Raw genomic sequence first — 6,224 nt, 5'->3', positions numbered from 1 at the left:
AACACACTAGTCTCGATCATTTCAAAGCGTAAGGAGAGAGAAGGGGAAAGTTCGGATGCATTTCAAATGAATCTCAAGGAGAGGAGACGGGGGGAGACGCTCGTGAACGTAGCCAAGACGGCGTACACAATGTTGTTCAATGCACTCGTCACACTGTTTGATATCAACCGCCATCTTCTTTTGAATCATGTACTCCAGCGGATGGACATTCGGGAGTGACTCCCTGGCGGCCATGACTCGCATATCGGTGAACATTTTTGGTAAGAGTCTTAGATCGGTGCATGCGATCTCCTCCAGATGGTCATAGTCTACGTAGAAGGCAGAACATGCGTAGCATTTTCCTGCGGTGCGGACACAATACTCACTCGACTCCAGCGCTATGCAGGATAGGGGATTCACGATGGCTTACCTCATCTGATTATGCAGTCCGTCCAAATTGGGGGGCCTGTACACCTAAAAGAGGAACACCATAAATATCCCATCAATTCACACAGTTTTTGCCTTGTCAGAGAAAAAACACACACACATACATACAGTGCACAAAATAAGCCGAATTGTTACCAAAAAAAAATATACAAATTTAAATGGTACAATAAAGCTTGTAGTATTATACTGCAATACTGCAGCATAATAAAGGTATACATACATATAAAGATTGTTTTTCGAATTCAAAGACGAATTCCTCCGGCAGACGCCGCTAATATTAAACGACACGACAAAGAGTGCGTGCGAGAGAGACAGAAAATCAGTCTGAGCGTGACGTCGGGCGCTGCGTAGCCACTGCAAATTGATTTGTTCCTATTGGCTATAAAAATGATCTGATCTGATCCAGATTCAGCAATCTGATAGATATGGTCATTATCTATGATTCTGCGTTTTTAGTTCTCTCGAATGTGCAATATTGTGGATGCAACAGATTTTCGTCCTTTGTGTGGGCGGAAGGGGGTGGGGTGAAATTTTGAGATATACGTTTTATAGTAAGATCTAACAGGAGTGCGGATACCAAATTTGGTTACTCTAGCCTTAATAGTCTCTGAGATTTTTGAATATCCCCAGATTTTCGTCCTTTGCGGGGGCGGAAGGGGGTGTGGCGAAATTTTGAAACAAACTCGTCTCGGTCCGATATATTAGGAGTGTGGATACCAAATTTGGTTGCTCTAGCTTTTGTAGTCTCTGAGATCTAGGCGCTAATGTTTTACTCTAAGCAAAGCCGGCTATGCTACGTGTGTGTTAGAGAGAGACATGGCGAGAAAAAATGAAATTGTTTTCTTGATGCTGGCTATAACAATAATACGATCTTATTCAAATTCTGCAGTCTAAAAGATATGGTCATTTTCTACGATTCAACGTTTTTGGTTTTCTCGTATTTTAAAATTGTGGATGCCACAGATTTTCGTCCTTTGTGGGGGCGGAAGTGGGCGGGGCGAAGTTTTGAAATATTTTTGTAGCAGTGACATATCACAGAAGTCTGGGTCCAAAACATCGTTGCTCTAGCTCTTATAGTCTTTGAGCACTAGGCGCTGAAGGGGACGGACAGACGGACGGACAGACGGACAGACGGACAGACAGACAGGGCTCAATCGACTCGGCTATTGATGCTGATCAAGAATATATATACTTTATGGGGTCGGAAACGATTCCTTCTGGACGTTACACACATCCACTTTTACCACAAATCTAATATACCCCAATACTCATTTTGAGTATCGGGTATAAAAACTCAAAATTGTCGTTACTTTAATATTCGGTTTTTCCAATAACTTAAAAAATAACAACTTAATTTAGAAAACAAACGTAATTTAATGTTTGGTAGGATACCCATTATTTGTAATTGTGTCGCTTAGGCGTTTTGGCAAATTTTTTATGATTTTTGGCTATAGTCATGGCCGATCTATTCTACTATTTAAAAATTTATATATTTATATTTTTGGTAGTTTTTAATGTTATCCACTGAACATACAATGGTTACAAGTATTTCAAATTGGCCTGCCTGCGGCAGCAGGTTCTGGTCCGCCATCACATCTCCTTCGGGTCTGTCCATTATAAGAACAGTATTCGTCCTCCTACCAATAGAAAGAATAGAAGAATAGAAAGATCAACAAATTGATTTAATGTACATATGTATGTACTTCACCCCTCTAAAAAATGATTTTCTTTTGCTGCTTAGACAGGGCTGCCACCCAGACTGACTTTAGAGTAACGGGTTTGGTGCACTTGTGAATTGAGTCAGTGGTTAGTGATCGAGTACAGGTGAACTTTCGGTAGTCTTCTTATTCGTTTAAGCACTTGTGCACATTTAGGTGTAGCTATTTTTGGCATATGAACACATATGCATGTTAGAGCTTGGTCAACCACATTGTAAATATAGTCATTGTTTCTGCAGTCTGGCAGCAAAATAGAGCTGTACCGATATATCGCTATTCCTCGGCATGATGTTATACGATAGATCAAAGATTTTAATTTAATTTATATCCATAGTATGCTATGATATTTATTATTATTATAAATAAGTATATAAATATCCATTCATATTTACATATTTTAAAGGTAGCTTCTAAAGAAACAACGCAACGAAATACCGACTCTATTCTGCAACAGCATTTTTATTCCACGAATCAAACCGACCTTTCTGATCAATTAGAAGCCTTAATTTTGTTTATTGAATAATGTTTTTCTAAGGAAAGTTTCCTTTTCCATGTTTAACAAATTGTATGTTTGTTTTGAGGAGGTACTAGATTGCACCCCACTTCGGCTCTTAAATTCCAATTTTAAATAAATAAAACGACTTTACATGTATGTATATCCGATACTCTGAGAACTAGGCGTCAAAAAACACGCGACAGACGGACACATATGGCTCTATCGAGTCGGCTATTGATTCTGATCAAGAATATATATACTTTATGGGGTCGGAAACTCTACCTTCTGGGCGTTACACACATCCACTTTCCCCACAAATCTGATATATGTAGAATGTATCGACAGCTAGTGGTGGTCATTAGTGTTACTTAAAAATAGTTCTGTGTGACTTCAATGTCGTGATTTTGTAAGCTAACATAATAAATATTATTCAGACGGCGCTCTGCTGCTATAGATTTAACCTGAACACTTTGTAGCTTTAGTTAACCGTCTCGGAAATATTATGCTTTCAAATGAAAATTATTTTAAAAACTTAGGAAAAGTCGGAAATTTGCGTTTGACCAGCAAAGAAATGGCCTATTTCTACAGGCGACCATTCAAAGTCCATTTCTGGGATGTTCCGTAATAGCCTATTCCCGTAAGGTTTTGCTGTTCCGAAAGTTTCTCAGAGGGTTTACCATCCATGTGGGATGTTCCTAATCCGAAAGTTTCTATGAGATATTTAGTCAATATGGTTCAAATACAACACTAAATAATTGACATTTACAACGATAAAAGTTAAATTCACTGCGAATATGTAAAAACTGACTAACAAGAATAACAAAAAAAAACCACAACGCAGTGATAGTAAATATATTTATAAAAATGAAAGGAGTAACAAGTTCCAGCGGTATGTTGAATAGATATATTTGTTTTTTAGTAATTTGATATTAATATTAATACAGAATAAACAATGCAGTAAATAAGAGAACAGCAGGCGGCAGTTGAAGGTTTTCCCAAAAAATACCAAACTTTCTAATGCAAACGTCCCAATGAGGCTAAAAGTGACCTAGGCCAGAAATGTAACTAGCAGACCTCGTAAGAAGAATTTAAGATGCAATTTAATTTAACTTTATAGCCTTTTACACTGCCGCGCGGTTTCTATCGATATCGGAATAGACGCCATGATGCAGAATAGGCGTTTACATTGGCAGGCACCGGTTGTTGCGTTTAGAGAAAATCTGTTTGAGTGTTTGATGACGAGGAGAGTAACCAAATTATTAAATACGACATGCTATGCGCATATTTATTTCTTTTTTTTACTATTTTCAGATATTTCCTTATGAAGTTCGCTAGTTACTCTGATAGGCGAAAAAGTGCAAGCGAATAGAAATATTTCGTATATACGGACCTGCGTTCGAAACGGGCTCTACTTTTTGCCACCACTAGGCCCTTATGCTTATCCTATGTAAAAACGAGGGGAACCTTATGAGCTTTACTTTTTTACTCAGTCAGTAGGTAACATATGTGAGCTTATTTATGTAATATATATAATATTTTATATGTCGTTTGGTATAGCGAGCGGTCGAACCGTTTTGGATATTTTAAAATATTCGATTTTATCTGTTTCCATTTCTCTTTACATTTTCTATTTACATCTGTCTCTTTTTTTTATTCTCACACCAACATCAGCCGTTTTACGTCGCCAGCTGGCACACACTGCACGACAAAGTCGGTGTGAAAGAAAAAGAAAGAGAGAATGAGTAAGCGCGTAGAAGGCGTAGAGCCACTGCAATTGCATTCTTCCTTCTGCTTACAATAATGATCAGAGCTGGTAATCTGGTTGATAGTGTCATTTTCTATAATTCTCTATTTTCCGTTTTCTTGTATCTTCGAAATGGTGGATGCTACAGATTTTTGTTTCTGTGTGGCTGTGGAAGAGGATGTGGCAAAATCTTGAAAAAAACATGATTCAGAAATCACATCAGTCTCGATACAAAATTTGTTTGCTCTATCTCTTCTAGTCTCTGAGATCTAGCCGCTCATCATGGCGGACAGACGGACAGACCGGCACGCTGATCAAGAATATATAGATATATATATATATGAATAGTGTGGTATTACAACATGTACTTATGTTTCTGAGTGGAACTGTTCTGCCATCAGCGATGTGTTTTCCACAGGGGTTTTCTTGCATATCCTTCGGAAATGGAGTATTGGAAATATATAATATATATAAATATAAAACACTTTAAATTAATTTGATGTATTTAATTTTTAGGAAATATAATTATGTAATGTAACTATTTTATATATGAAATAAAATTAAGTAAAATATGTTCATATTAATGTCAAAATGTAAATAAATGTATTTCCACTCCGGTGAAGATGTAATGGCATAAGTATTCAAATCTAAATATAAATATTACAATTTTAGGGCTATTTCTCTCGGTGTAGTGGTTCCAATGAGTTACTCAAAATGATTTATTATACAACCAAAATGCATCCTTATTGTTGACCAAATTGCGATCGAAATTCTTTTGTGGGTCTTGACTCCTCTAATACCTCACAGAATATTTCATAAATTTTGACATTCTTGTAACAGTATTCATGTCGACATCCATGGTTCGCTAGAATGTGGTTTTCGCCTTATAAAATGTCAATGAAACTAGACTAAGTGGGACAACAAACGACCCATAAATCACAGCAGAAGCTATTCTCAGTCCCCATTGGTTCAATCGATGTCGAAAACAATCAAAATTGATCATAAAACCAATGTTATTTAAGATCTTGTCTTTAACGTACTGTTTATATCAATCAATCATATACATATAATTCTGTCAATCCATGCACATAAATACATATGTATGCACTCGTTAGTGAACCAATCTGAGCTATTTTTTGGGTTCAGTCACCGGGGTGCTCAATTATTATTGAAATCAATTAACAATTCAATTGCCAAGCCAAATATCCGCCAAATCAATCAATCCATCAGTCAGCCAATCAATTGCTTGGCAAGGCCACAGACCTAAACCAGAAAATAAAAACCGAAAGCCAATTAAAATTATTCAAACATCAATCAAAATGTCACCAATCCCAGTCGCAGTGGTTTCGCTCACCGCCATCCTTGTCAGGACATCAATTAGTCAATTCCCCCTCATCATCTGCTGGAATAGCCTCACCAGCAGCAGCACGAGCACCAGCACCAGGAGCAGCACCAGCAAACAGCGTCATCTATTTCAATCCGCCTGACCTTTGACCGCCGCCTAAGCCACTTGCTTGGACCCTGCCCCTGCCCCTGCCCCTGCCTTTAGCCTCTCCCAATTGTTGGCCATCGTCGATGTCGTTCTTGTTATCGTCCACGTCCTCCTCAATGCCAAACCCAATACCAATCCCGAAAAACCCAATCTGCACCATTAGCCATATAACCCATAAGCCATAACCAGCAAGCCGTAACCCGTAGACCGTAACCCGTAGCCCCAGCCCAAGCCCCAGTCCCAGTCCCAGCCCCGTAGTCCTTTAGTCCGTAAGCCGTAACCCAGTTTCAATTGAACGCATTTTCACATGCCATTGCACGGAGTGGTGTTCCAACCACTTTCTCCTCC

This window comes from Drosophila miranda, chromosome XR (assembly GCF_003369915.1).
Source record: "Drosophila miranda strain MSH22 chromosome XR, D.miranda_PacBio2.1, whole genome shotgun sequence".
Taxonomy (NCBI): Eukaryota; Metazoa; Arthropoda; class Insecta; order Diptera; family Drosophilidae; genus Drosophila; species Drosophila miranda.
Note: the sequence above shows the minus strand (reverse complement) of the source record.